This window comes from Protopterus annectens, chromosome 10.part0 (genome assembly GCF_019279795.1).
Source record: "Protopterus annectens isolate FY-2018-M chromosome 10.part0, PAN1.0, whole genome shotgun sequence".
Classification (NCBI taxonomy): Eukaryota; Metazoa; Chordata; order Ceratodontiformes; family Protopteridae; genus Protopterus; species Protopterus annectens.
In genome coordinates this window covers 66,841,879-66,857,278 of record NC_056744.1, presented here as the reverse complement: position 1 = coordinate 66,857,278, position 15,400 = coordinate 66,841,879, and the positions used below count along the sequence as shown (strand labels likewise).

The following is a 15,400-nucleotide window of genomic DNA, read 5'->3' as shown; positions in this document are numbered from 1 at the left end:
TATGAGGAACAGACCAAAAATTTGAGGCAAAAATCTGGACATTTTGCAAAGATGTGGACAGTTGAGAGGTCTGAAACTAGTGCTGAAAAGCTCTCACCTATAAACACCATTACTACAGCAGTAGCTGCACACACATACACACTGGGAAAAAAATTATATGACCATACAGTTCAGTGTGATCCCTTAACCCTCAACATCCTGATAACCCTTTCGAGGCCTACCTCTTCCACAATACCTAATGGTCATCTTGGATGAACTACCTGCACGTAGCAAGTTCGCACAAAAATTTGATCCACAACCCAACAACACTCACACAAAACCAGTTAAGCCCCATCCTTACACTTGTCTTATTTCCTCCGAACCCTCCTGCTTTCCCAAATTAACCCTTCCATCTCCATCACGCTAACTTTCCTCCACTACCATTTTAACTCCTATTACTATTCCTACCTGACCCTCACCAGAAGATGTCCCTGGACAAATTGGGTTTGTTCCTCATTTGGTGGAGTGGTGCATAAATGTAAGAAGTAGCCTTTAAAATATATACATATTTTTTATATAAGGTACAAGTTTAAAATGGGGAAGTATGTTCTTTGCCAAGATACAGAAGTCTAGACATGACTGCCTGAAATTAATTTTTGAGTGAATTTGTTTTTTAATTCCTTGAAATTGTAATATAAAATATTGTAAAGAAACTGAGAAAATAATCCTTGCAAGTGGTGTTTCACTGTCAAATGGATTTGGATATGACTGGTATCATCCAGGGCTGTGGGTAGTTTTAACTCAATAATTCTTCACTGGCAAAAGCTCATTTTATAATACAATAAGTAGATGAGCTGAAGAACTTTAAGTTTCATCTCTGTTACATGTGAGGCATGTACAGAAGTGACTAGATAGTTTGTTAACTAAAGCAATGTTGTGTAGGTAGGGTTATGCCTTTGAAGGAAAGCACTACATGCATTATGTCTTTGCAATAGGTAATGGATTTGTCGATGTAAAAAAAAAAGTTACTGGCTGTTGAAAAAGTCTGATGGAATATTGGTAATTTGCTTATTATCTAGATTGGATACTGAAATCCACTCTAGAATAGTAATTTACCACAGAATGTGACCGTTATAAGTTGGGAGTGTTAAGATTTGTACCAAGATTTATTAAGTTATGGCAAAAGAAAACAGCAATATATTTCCTGTAACAATCTACCCCACCAGTTATACTCTTGCTGTTGTTACTACCATGGATAAATATTATCGAACAGTGTACTAGAGCACACAGGGCATAGGAGAAAAGTGCAGTGGCACAATGCATTTATTTGTTGTGGTATATCTGTAAAGATATTGCAAAAGGTCTCTATTCTTGTAATATCTGGCACTTAGAGAGATGAGTTAACCTAATCTTTGTCCTTTGTGATTTCTAATTTTTTCTAAATATAACTGAGCCCTTTGGAGTTCTTTCAGAGTTTGGAATATTGGTTTTCCCATGTTTTGCAGGTACATGTTACATATTATTTAAAGTAGATTATGATAGTATGAAGTCATTCATTTTTTTTAAATTCTATATACGTTTAAGCTGAGGAGTTTGAGGTTACTGGGTTCTTTTGCTAGCAACATGGGATTACAGTTGGTATCATCATATAAAAATACTTACTTCTTAGTAATTTAGATTGTAAATAAGAAGTGAATGCAAAAATTATTGCACATATATGGTCTGCAGGTCTATGTTATTTGCATTTCTAAGAATTTTTTTGGGTTAATGTTTTGTGTGTTGGCCACAGTAGTTGTCATCAGTTTGTTTCAATCTTGTGAGGTGAAACAAGATCCTATGTGGTAGAAGGGAATGAAAGCCTAAAGGCCTTTGACTATTGGAGCTTAAGGACTGTTAACTAAATGTGTCATCATCCTCTTTGGAAAAAACCCGGTTCCCATGAATTACCACATTGATGGTAGTCGACTGAACACAGAAGGCGTTATAAGAGATCTGGAAACACAGGTTGACAGCAGCCTCTCTTTTGACCACCACATTGCCACTGTGGTCAGAACGTCCTTCTATGTAACACATCTCATTACTAAGGGTTTTGCATCCAGGAAGAAAGTGGTCATTGTCTCCATCTACTCTTTCCTCATTAGGCTAATCATCGAGTATGATGCCCCATTTGGCATGTACCTCACTAAACACCTGCAACAACTGGAGAGGCCACAAAAGTACCTCACAAAGAGGATCCTAGGCCTTAAACATTTGTCCTATATGGACAGACTAAGAAAACTCCAACTATACTCTGTCTCATATTGCCTACTTAGTGGCAATTTCTGCTTGACTTACAAAGCCATGTCTGACCCAGCTCTGCTAGAAATGCTATAGCTAAAGAAATCCCAATCCCTCCTTACCACATGTTCAAGAGACCTCAACCTCATTACCACAATCAAAAGAACATGCTGGAGTGACAGGTTCATAACCCAGAGACTGCCCATGCTATGGAATAGACTTCCCATACATGTCAAACAGAGCATCTCACTGGGCCTCTTCAAGAGAAATCTTGATGAGTGGATGGGAAATAGAATAGGGATCACTCTAGTGGCTTTACTCGACAGAGGCACTGGGAACTAAGGTCGGGTGGCACAATACCAGGGTAATCCTATGGGCTAGGCTTGTAAAGGCTCCAGGGCCATTAGCCCAGTACACACCTATGAACCTGTGAACTGATGTACATGCAGTTGTTGCGTCTTTTGGCTTTTCCCAGTTAGGGGTCGCCACAGTGGAACTCCGGTCCGCTAATGATTGGCAGTTGATTTTTACGTGCCGAGTTACCAGCCTTGATGCACAACCTTCAATGAAGGTACTCCCATTCACGCATGTCTCCACGCAGAAGACGCTCTAGCTGAGAATCGAACTGGACAGTGACTTACTGTGAGGCGACAACGCTACCGCAGCACCACCACCACCAGATTAGGCAATTCAGTTGATTTATACATCATTTGTATCATTTTTTAGCATGGTATGTGGCCTACAGTATGCAGCCTATAGCTGCTATTTCACAGATGATTTGAAATTTAATATTACCATTGATATTGCTATAGGGAGCAGCAATACTACAGTGCAGATGGATGAGCCCATTATTGATAGACTTAAGTTATTACTGTAAAAAATCTTAACCATTGTAAGTCATGTTATTTGATAGGTACATAAGTTCAACTATTGATTATTGATGATTTGAAGATTCTGTCATGGTCTGTTCTATTACCAAGTGTTTGATGTGTTTGGCATTTATTCAGTGAAGAGGAGTGTTTATTAAGTATATAAACATAATATAAGGGAGGGTGGCATGACGCTATAGAAGCACATCTGAGGTTGTGTCTGAGCACTATCACTTTCTTCATATGTGAATACTGATACTCTTACTCAGAGCACCCAGAGTAAAACAGCAGCAAGTGAGTCAGGCATTTAGCAGCTAGCATGCGCAGCTTCTCTCAGTGCCTTTTTACAGCACTAGTACTGACAGAATTGATTTTCAGAGCTGGATTCAGTGCGAACACAAGACTGCTGCTTCTGAAGTGAATTTCCAAGCTGTTCTAGCACCAGATTATAGCACTAACATCACTGAGAATGCTGCTGTGCTCACGGGGAAAGAATGCATACAGACTCGCTGTGTAATTCATAAATGCTGTTGGTATCCTATGTATGCTTTTATTACTCCTGCTCCTACAAGTTTACTGTGGAGGCTTGTGCAGAGTACTCGCAGAAAACCACACTGGATGAATGTGTACAAATGGCTTATTGGTTATGATATTTACCTCAACACATTCTTGCAGAAATATGAGTTAAGAATATAGCTAAACAGTAGCAGGTGTACTTGCTACCTTTAACCATGTGCTGTTTACTGGTGTGATCATTCGCTAATTTAAAATTTAACACTGGGTTGAAATTCAGTGTTCCATTTTGCTGGTCAAGTTATGGTAATGTAAGAGGAGAAGAAGGCTGTCACATCTAGAATCCATATGGAAATGACATGTGATATCATCACCTGTTTCCAGTATTACCAGTCAAACATAAGCTCTGCATTGATGGGTCACTTTTGGGCTTTGCAAGACTTTACAGTATATTTAACATTACTGTATCTCACAGCATTTTGTTTTCTTATACTTGCACATTGCTGTTTTTCTAAGAGTATGATGTTGCAGGGTGAAATCCATCAATCCATCCACAACTGCTTTTTCCAATTTTTGCAAACCTTGGCTCTAGATAATTGTCATGTTGAAGTGACACCCCAACTCCATGTGCAGGGTTAAATATCATGTATTTAATGAAAGATGGTTACCTAGAGATAACCCATTAATCTAAGGAGACCAATTAGTGATTTATAAAGCTTAATTAGAATGTAACCTATTGGCATAGGAAAAATAACTGAACATGACTTGAAATAATCATGTACAGCATTCTTGCACAAAATAACTGGATTAAGTAAAGGTACAGTCTCCTATTTGCATGAGAAAAACAGGATTTTTTTAACTTCTGTCTGGGAATAAGACAAAGGCTGATACTCCCAATAGTAATAATGACCATACGTCTCAACCTCTTAGCACAAGAAATCTGGGCAAAGCCCAAAATAATGGGTTAACAAATGTTTATAAATAGGGACACATTTAAAATATTGCTGCTATAAACTTAGAACATTGCCAGAATAACAGGTTTTGTGTTACCATGCATTTTCTGTAGGATATGAAGTATGCAACTCATATGTCTCTCATTATTTAGTGACTTGAATCCCAATAATTTGCCAGAAAACCACACATATTATGAGGAATAAGCCAAAAATGTGAGGCACAAATCTGGACATTCTGTGAAAATCTGGAAGTTGAGAGGTATGATAATAACACAGCCATGAAATGTTCTTTCGGGAAGTAAAAGTTCACAAAATCTATTGTTAAAAGTTATTATAGGTGCTGAATTATTGGGCTAAATCTTTGGGGCTGTCACTATTTCTGCTGGCCACCATAGTTAGCATCAGCTTGTTTTCATCTTTCCCTGTAAAATGAAATCTTCTCTGGCAAAAGGAAATAAAAACATTAAGGGCTGTGAATAGTAAAGCTAAATGATTTATGTTACTGTTGTATAGTAACAGACTAGACAGAGCAAATGATATATGCATCATCATTTATATGATTTATTGTGCACAGAATGTAATATATATTATGCAGTTAATGGCTACTTATGAAATTTAATAGAAGTGCTGCACACAGCATGCTGTTATGAAGTTCCATCCCAGTCAAGGGTAACTGTACTGATCTGTATAATATGCTATATTCTGCAAAGCAACTGTCAAATATAGTGAGTCGTACATCCATAGGTTCGTAGATCAAGTGCTAGGATAACTGCCTTTGTGGCTTTTTTAAGCCGAACTACTTAACCCATGTGAGAATCAAACCGTGCACTTTATGTCAGTAAGGTAAACACCTTAACCATTATGCCAACTTCCCACCCCTAAATTCTTAGCTAATTACTATGCTAGTTTACTTTTCTTAATAAGCCATTCTAAGCCTAATCAATTTTCTTTCCAAAGATGAGAATCAAACACTGTACCTTCTGTCTGTGAGTCAAACACCTAACCCATTATACTGTGCAGGCACAGATATGCTTTGCTTTGTTTTGCCAATCAGCTCAGCAATAAAGTTTTTTTCTAATCTCATTTCTAGTGTCTGGCACTAACATTTCTGGCTAACATACCATTATTTTATTTACTACAAAGGTAATCCTACTAGACACAACACAGCAGTATCTGCTTAGGCGACAGACAATAGGCAATGGAGACTCAGAGACTCAAACCTGAACTACAGGAAACATCTCATTAACAGCTCATAGAACTAATACCCTTCACTAACTTCAAAACAGTAAATTCCTACCTGCTACGTGTTGCATAGTTGGAAGTATACTTGATATTGGGCAACAGATGGCACTGACCTTTATTTCAAATTGCAAAACTGAATAACAGTGCAGTCTCTGATAATGAGCTTTTAAGCAGAACAATGACTTATGTCAAGTTAATGCATTGTATCAACTGTGTTAACTCACATGATAGCATACTTTTTCTGTAGCAATCATGGTTTCTCACCCTCTTAACTATTTTTCAAGTAGCTTTTGGGTTTCTAACAGTTTGCATTTCAGTGATGACAGTTTTGAGGGAGTTCATTATGTACCTTCTTTCCTTGTACTGAGACTATGTAGTTGCAAAAAACACTAGTCTGTAAAATAGTCCACATACTTGGTGAATAGCGTCAGCTACTAGTCAGTGCAATGGCTGGAGCCATGAATCATCTTTCATTGCACCTTCTCAGAGACAGTGGCCTCATGCCCATATTATAGTGACGACATCACTCTTCTATCCTCTTTGACATGTCTTACATCTGTATGGTTTTAGATACAGTGATGATATTTAACTCTAAGCTACACCTGAAGTATCATGTCTCAGTCTCTACTTAAGCCAAGATGTCAGAACTCTATGAAATGTCTAAAGCACATGTGACTTTTAGATCATATGGACTCTTGCAGAAAGAGGGATTTTTATGGACTGTCTGATACTGTTTTTCTTGTTTGCTATCTGACTTCTTGAGTCATTTATCAATCAAACTGTAAAAATAAAAGATATTTATATGTCTCTGAGCTAACAGACCAGGAACTTCACAACATGTGTGATAAGGCAGTTGACCCTAATTCACCATTAGGACTAAAGCTATTGAATACTGAGCCCCTAAAACTTATCCAAGCCTTTTTATTAACAATGCTTTTTATTAACAATACTTTTTATTAACAATGCGTTTTATTAACAATGCTTTTTATTAACAATGCTTTTTATTAACAATGCTCAGATTACTAGTTTCCTTTCTTGTGGTTACCTACACATTAGAGAAAAATATGACCCCAGGCTACTTCACTTTTTTTTGAAGATGTTTGTATTTTTTTTGTAATTTTCACCTATTTAGTGTTTTCTTGCTTTGCAACTTTTTTTGACGTCTACAAAACTACAGTCAGGTCAGAGCAGCATATACTCTTTTTTCTAGCTAGTGTTAATCCTTGTGTTTTTGATGCACCTTGTCATACATACTTTGATTCTGCTCTCAGGTAAGGAGCAAGTTAGCGTTTTTATTTGTTTTGTATTTGCAGCATTTCTTATCAGTTGCTACTCCTGTTTACTATTTAAAAATGGAGATGATGTCTTGGTTTAGTGTTTATCTTTGTTGTTGTTCTCTCTTTAGCTTGTGTTTAAAAGATAGTTTTCACTATTAAAATCGTTGTTCTTCGTTTTGCAGTTTCGCAGTATTGAGATTCGGTATGACAAGGGTTAGACATTCAAAGGTAGACAGCCCAAGATGCATGGTCAAAGATGGTAGCCAGTCTGCTGATTATGTTTTGGAGCTGTCATGGGACCTCCTGACTCAGGAAGGTGTTCTAGGACTTCCAAACCCAATGTGTAATAGGCATTTATACCAACAATATGGCAGTGGTGTGGTACATAAACAAGCAGGGAGTAACACATTCCTACTCCTCTGCCAAGAAGTAAAGATGGTATTAAAAAGAGCTGTGTCAACCAGCCTCTTTCTGACAACATGCATAATCCTGGGGAAGTCAGTTTTCCAGTGGAAGTGCTCATCTTTGCTTACTGCTTCAACAAGAGTGTCAGCCTGTCTATAATACAGAACCTTAAACTTGTGCTGTGACCTACATGCATTTCCAGCCAATGCTAAACCCATCAACTTCTTTTGACTATTACCATCTCTAGAGGGGATGTTCCAAAGATGCTCTAGTACAGAGATGGCCTCAGGATTTCTTTATGATGCTTTTATTATTTCCCTCGATCCCAGAGTTAATACAAAGCTAGGCAGAATAAGTCCAGACTCATTTTCATAGCCCCATTCTGTCTCTCCTTTGCTTTGTTCTCATATTCTAGTGAGACGTCTGCATCTCAGGCCCTTCAGAATTACGCTGACTCACCTGTCTGCAAGACTGACTCACACGCTACTTTCGCATAGTTGCTGCAGTTTCAGTAATGGCTAGGGACTTTTCTTTTTTTTTCCTTTGGGTTGTTCAGATCCTTTTTCTACCTAAAGATCCAATACCAGACAGACACATAGAAGGAAATTGGCATACTGTTCTTTCTGGGTTTCTTATATAAAGTTAGATCCCTTAAAAAGTAATATATGTGTTAGTTTGGATCCTTTTCCAAATTTTTGATGGAAGCCTAAGCTATGCGGTTATTAAGGTATATCTTGCTGCTGTTTCTAACTTCCACTAAGTTGCCAAAAAATTGTCTTTAGCTTCTTAGAAAGTTGCCATGTTTTCCCCAGAAGTACATTTCAGATGTGATCACTTTTTAAGGACATCTTCTAGAAATTTGTATTTTTTGTTGGAATAATTGGCCTTGCCTCCTTTTAAACAAAGGCTGATTTAAAAGACCTGTCTTTGAATATACTTTTTCCAGGTATGTGTGTCAATCCTCTGTATTTGGTCTTCCACAGAAAACTAATCTTTATGTTAATGCTAAGGAAGCTCCTAAAACAAAATATCAATTAATTTGCCTGCATTCTTACAGAAAAGGGAGTTTGCTGCAGTGTATGAACAATGACAGACAGCTTAGATTTTATGTGGACAGAACCAAATCAACAGAAAATATTCAGAATTGTCTCTCATTAAAAAATGAGATCCATATTTTTTAAGGTTACTTTTCTGGATGATTTCATGACCACCTGAAATTCTGTTATAAATAACATGATAAAGCATTATTTGTTATGCCAGTAGTAAATTAACAAGAGTAGTAGTTACCTCTTAGGCCTTTTTCAGGAGTACATCCTTAACTGGCATTTGTGCAGCTGCTACATGGCCTTTGCTGAATACAGTTTCAAGACACTGCATGCTGGATATAATCTCTAGAGCTTTTTTTCCTTCAGTGCTACAGATATCTGAGAAATGTCATAAGATGACAACCAAGGAAGATAAGCCTGGTACTCTGTTCTACTGTTTGATGGGGATGGCCCACCACATCCCAGGTATAAAAGTTATGTACTTAACATAATGATAGATCTGGAAAAGCAGGCCCGCCTACATCACCATACCTAGCCTTCATTCACCTGCCTAATGGTAGATATGATCTGTAGGAGTTGTTCTTCTTTGCTTTTGAGCCACACTCCTGAAATGTAGGAAGAAAGCTAGCATGTAGAACATTATGTATAAAAGAGGGGCTAGTAGCCTGGGGCAGTTTGAGATAATGATCTCACTCACAGCCGGTGCTGTCACTCCTTCTAGTTGATGGTGTTTACCCTGCTCATCCAGATCTATCAATATAGAAAGTGCATAACTTTATTTTCATATTTACTAACTTGGAAACTCTTGATTATAGTAGTGGTAAAAGACTGATTGCATGTTGAGTCTACCAACGGCTGCACTTGTATCAGCTGCACAAGTCGTCTCTTATTTCCCATACCTGCTACACTTTTTTTTTTTCTTGCAGTTGGTAGTTATACTGCTATTCTCTCTGCAAAGTATCTACACATGTGACTAACACTGTCTCAGCTAGTATTGTACTCCATTTGTTCACTTCCCTTGTGGTTAAGTAAGGTTGTGTCAGGTGCATACCTCTCACCTTCTCAAGAAATCTGGACATAGCCTAAAATAATGGGCTGACAAAGGTCCACAAATAGGCACAATTTTTAAATATTGCTCTTATAAACTTAGACAGTTGCTGGAATAAGAGGATTTGTGGTAGCATGCATTTTCTGAAGGATATAGCATCAGAACCTCAAATGTATGTCATTATTTAGTGACTTCAATCCTCAGTGATTTGCCAGAAAACCACAAATTTATGAGGAACAGATGAAAAGTATGAGGCAAGGACATTCTGTGAAAATCAGGACAGTTGAGAGATACAAACTATATGTATCAGCATATTTTCAGGGCACATTCTGTTATGGTTAAAAAAATCAAAACTTTTGAGTTTCTGCATGCATCTTTTATGTTTTTGTGGGACAGCTCTCAAAGCTTTCACCTACCCTGAGCAAACTAACAAATCTGCTTTTATAGCAGTTCCTGAGTCCCAGAAGCTTAGTTGTTACAAGCTGTGAACTACCCACAAGAGCAAAATAGCAGAACAAATAAAATATGAAAAAAGTTGACGATGTGTGAAGTCTTAAAGTTCATTCCCTTAGCAATCTCATATCAGAATAGACTTTTCCTACACAGTAGACATTTTTGTCAATTACAAATATGTCAGAAAAATAGAACTTTGAAAAAGCTGTTAATATTATTCTCTTCTTGATATGCTTTTAATTTCTGCTTTTTATTCGAGTTTCTACTTCCAGATCAAGAATTTGGTTTAAAGAATCAACGCAACATTGTTATGTTTTTTTTACCTTTGGAAGTTATATTTATATATTGAGGTGTATAGGTATTTGCTCTGACATACACACGCACACAAACACACACATGCACATGCGCAAGGGGGGTTCATGTTGATAGTTTGCAAAACATTCCTTGAAATGCAGTAGTCCAAAGAAGTTTTGTTGAAACCACCTTCAGTGAACATCAGACTAAGTTTATTTTTATTTAGTTATTTATTTATTTTTGCAGATAGGAAAGCCAACTTGCAGCCCCCAAACCCCAAACCACCCCAGACTACTTTTTCCAAGATTATACTCCATAGAATAAGATGCAGTGTCACCGAAAGAGTTTCAGTTACATTTATTCAGATTATCCTGCTTCATTGTGCAGAGGGATGGAGCCCTTACTGCAACACAATTAGCAACCTCAACAGTGGAGTAACTAGGCAGGGAAAGGGAGGCATTAAGGGACCTATCCCCTTGCCTCGCCAAGGAAGTGGGAGGGGTTTGTGTACACTTAGTGGTGATCTCCCTGGTAGAGAATGGACAGACCATCTCTTGTGTTCCAAGGGGAGGGAGCAGGACTGTTAGGCAGTAATGTCCTGTGCAGAAGGATTGTCCTCCATAGGCAGTCCATTGAATGCCTCATCATAGCACCTAGGCAAGAGTGTGTAGTTATGGCCAAGGAGAAAATAAGTAATAAATGCATTCCACACCACTTGCTCTATAAATAACAGTCCCTTTGGATGACCACCCTAATGAAGGTGAATGAATGGGTCTCACTGGTTAAGAATGTGCCTATGGTCATTAGTCAATGGGGTAAAAATTTGCAAAAAAATGAAAAAAAAACACATTTATTCAGACTATCAATATATCTATAAAGGGTGCTTAATAACTGGACATTGTCTTTGCGCATGCTTGCTTGTGTGCATGCGTGTGTGTGCACGTGTGTGTGTGTGTGTCTGTGATTATAATGACACAAAGATACAAGTGAGGTTCCAAAAGTCTAAAGTGCTAAAACATTAATGTCAAAAGCCACTTTTAGAAGGAGAATTATTCAAAAGTGTCTTCAGGGGAAGAGGGACCCTCTGAGATTAGGAGGGATCTGTAACTCTTACTCTCCCCCTCTCTGTCTTGCAATGTTTATATGTAATTACAAAATGAAAAACTTTCATGAGGTTCTGTTCCTTTAATAAGGCACAATTAAAGTCAGAGTATCAAAACTGATAAATATTAAGAAAATTATGTGCAGATACTTCAGTTTGCACATATTACGTGGCATATAAAATGTCAACATTTCACTGCATATTATTAACACCCAGGCCATTACATCTCAAATACCTTGTGTTTCTGACCTTCCTATGTTGAATTTTTAAGTGACACTGACACTTGTTTTTGACTTTAATCACACTAATGTTTTGCAAAGTTTACAAAGTGTTGCTGTTTGCATCATCAGTGTAATATATGCCTCTTAGACCACAACTGCCAACACCATTTTTTTTTTTTGTAATACCAGCAAGTTGCACAAATTTGTAAGCTCTGAGTATGTTACTTATTGACAGTTACAGTGCAGCGCCTGCCTTTTCTCTTAGCACTTTCAAATTAAGAAATCAAACCGAGTGCCTGGCAGATCAGTTAATTTCCTGCTCTTTAAGGAATTATTTAAAAACCTTGTGGCTGTGAGTACACTGTTATCAAGTGCTCTATCAGGGCTCCATAGAATAACTTTAAAGCTGAGAATTAACTGCATTAAACTCATAAAGTTTGAAAGGCAGTGCCTTAAATTATAAAACCACTAAATAGTGTTTAGAGTTATGCTTAGTTTTGGACTAATTCTTCTTCAAAACAAGAATCAAAAGTTGTTTTATAGTGCTAAATCTTAATTTGCCTTGGCAGGAGACTACAGTAATAGGGATCAAGAAATTTGAGGGGCATGAATCATATATTTTTTCCAAAGTTTAAATGAAGGCACTGCAGTAGGAGATGTCTCTCAGCATCTTTCCAGGATATTTGTGATCTGATGTTACAGAATTTTAAAGGAGAAATGGTCAGCAGTGGAAATTTACTAGTAAAAGTAATTTAAAAAAATATGAAAGAGAGCATCCTTGACTAGATCTTAACTAAATGAGGGTACGGCAGAGGAACCTGAGGTGGAGAGAGCCAGTAGTGTACTGTGCCCGTGTTATGGAAAGGTGACAGGAACAGAGGGACGCAGGGGTTGCATCAAGGAAACATAAATTAAAGCAAGCATGGAAAAGAAGGCAAAAGTAATGATATGGAAGGGAGGTGAGCAGGGATGATAACTGAAATAAAGAATTTGCACAGAAAGAAGTTTGGAAAAGGCAATGTGCATGATTCAAAGGTGTTTGAAAATTCCATGAATACACAACAAAACTCATCCGCAGAGGCTAGGAAGTTTCTAACAAATGTCACTGTCAAAGAACAGACGGCTGTACAAAAATCTTTTAGATATACTCAGGATCACAGAATGAAAAGGTAGGTGTCAAAATGTTATAAATTATGCAGAAGTATGCAGAAGTGTGGAATTCATTCTGTCACGATTTGGATTTAAAAATATGAAGCAGAATGCTAGCTTGAGAAGATAAAATAGGTATAAATGGAATCAGATAGAAATGATTCAGAGTGAAGTACAGAACAGACCAAACAGGCATTGAGGACACAGACACAAGGTCTGCAGATGCTGCATCCATAGCATAGCTGACAGCAGTTCTTGTAGTTATGGCCAGATTGTACATTCACTTTAGAAACTGGTCTGGGGCTGCATGAATGGAATCTGGAAACTCTAATCACCCTGCACAAAAAGAAGTCAAAATTATGTCTGGAAATTGAAGACAGCACTCTCTCAGAAGTGAAAGGCACAACTGTTCAAAGTTCAACACTTTTAAGAGAGAAGTTGTGACTCACACAAAAAAGGAGCCTGTCAAACTCGACATGCTTTCTGACATGGGTGGGGGTGCCCCCACCCCACTGATACTTTACATTGTCTCCAAGATCACTGCCCTGAGAGTAAGGGAATACCCTGACAAGCTGCACCCCCAGATTTGTTTGTCTACCACCTTTATTTGGATTGCCTTTCAATTGGCACCTATTTCAAACATGCCAGTATAACTTCCACCTCAGGAAATAATTCAGAATAGATCCTGGTTGGGAAGGCTAATGGAGCTCCTGAATGCTGTTTCTCCTTAATGTGGCACACAAAGTGCATTCATACTCCAGAGGTCTTGACAGTCCAGCTTTTATTGTGCTCTATGACTTACCATTACTGAGGTGGTTAAGGATAACACAGTGGGTTTAGTCTTACCTGGCCTATGCTGCCACATTTCATAGGTACTTGGTGGGTAATCTAAAAGTGAACAGAATTGGGTCTCAAAATGGTGAAGTGCACTTTCAGCTGGCTGACTGGCTGAAAGGAGCAAATGGCATTTCCTGGAGAAGTGTCATGAGAATGAGTACACCCCAGTTTGTACAGATATATATCTATATATATATATATATATATATATATATATATATATATATATATATATATATGGTTTGCTATCATTATGTCGACGTGCATTTGCACGGCTATGAAGTATTCGAACATCAGATGTTCTAATTCTTCATATTACGGCAGGTGACATGAGCGAAGGTTTGCATTGCGAATGAACTGTGCATTCGCAATTCTAACTTTCGGTCATGGGAGGGGATCGCGGTACAGTGCGTTTAGGGAAATGCATCCCTTGCCTCACTGTAGTGCGATCTCGGAGTTGGAATATTAAGTTAGGGGGTGTGTGGGGGGCACAGGGGGGCGCAGCCCCCCTGCATAACTGTGTGTTTCGGTTAGGTAGGTAGGTGATTATGGGAAGGGTGGGCTTGCTGTGTATCGCCGTAAATGTCGCAAGTGACATTTTTGACAATACACCCTTGTTTTCGAGTTTACTATTATTAGAAAATGTTCATTTTCGATGTATAAATTAGAAAATAAAGATATTATTTATTTTTACTTTCGAATTTATGATAGTAAAGCTATATATATTTATATATATATATATATATATATATATATATATATATATGTGTGTGTGTGTGTATATCTGTAGATATATATATATATATTGGACACCAAAATTTGTGAAGTAATCAAAGATGGAGAGATTAGCCTTCCTCTAGTATGCCAAGTGGGCAGATATACAATTAAAAAAGTGACATAAAGAGATCCAGTGTAAATGTAATGCCATTGTACTATTCAAGCCATCAGAGAGCATACATTAAACAGCTGTGTTTTCTTTTGATTACAAAATATTATACAAAGTCTCCCTATTAATATTTTAAAACATGCACGCTGATTGGTCAGCCCAACCAGTGTGCCCATTGTAAATCCCACAATATACCAATGGAAAAAGGTCCGGTCGGCCCAGACTTTTTTCTGTTGGTATAAACTACCCCAAAACCTTTTTTTTACAATTAAAAAAAAAGAGAGAGAGAAAACGGAGCAATGGAGACTTTCTTTTCTCCGTTGCTTCCGTTTCAAAGCATTGATGTACTGGGTATGCATGGGAATGCAAGTCCCATATGCATGCGCAGTACATCAAAACACAGAAGCAGTATACCACAACAGATGGAAGAACAGCAATCAGCCGTTATACAAAGACATTATTTAAGAAAAGTAAGTATTTTTTTTCTTAAATTATGTCATTGTATAATAGCAATAACCGACTCCGTGTTGTGGTATATTGAAGATTTACCCATGGTTACCTTTGTTTAATCACTTGGGCTTCACCCCAAATGGGTAAGTCTTCAATATACCACACCACGTCATCGGTTATTGCTTAATTATCCATTATATGACTGACAGCTACCTGGTCTACCATCGTCTCCCTTATCCTATTTCTTATGTAAAGGGATATATGGCAGAATGAAGTCCCCAAGAAAAGTCCCCTAAATTGGGGGGGGGGGGGTCACAGGGTTTTAAAAAAAGAATGCTAGTTGTTTTCCAATGTGTAGATTAGGTACTAAAAAGTTTGTGTTTAGCAGTTCCACAATTA

At 37.7% G+C, this 15,400-nt stretch overlaps 1 protein-coding gene across 1 annotated transcript in view; it reads left to right on the top strand.

The window, feature by feature from the left end:
- Window positions 1-15,400, top strand: part of PIK3R5 (phosphoinositide-3-kinase regulatory subunit 5) — an 823,030-nt gene that overhangs the window by 469,238 nt on the left and 338,392 nt on the right. The gene's annotated exons all lie outside the window — the stretch shown is intronic.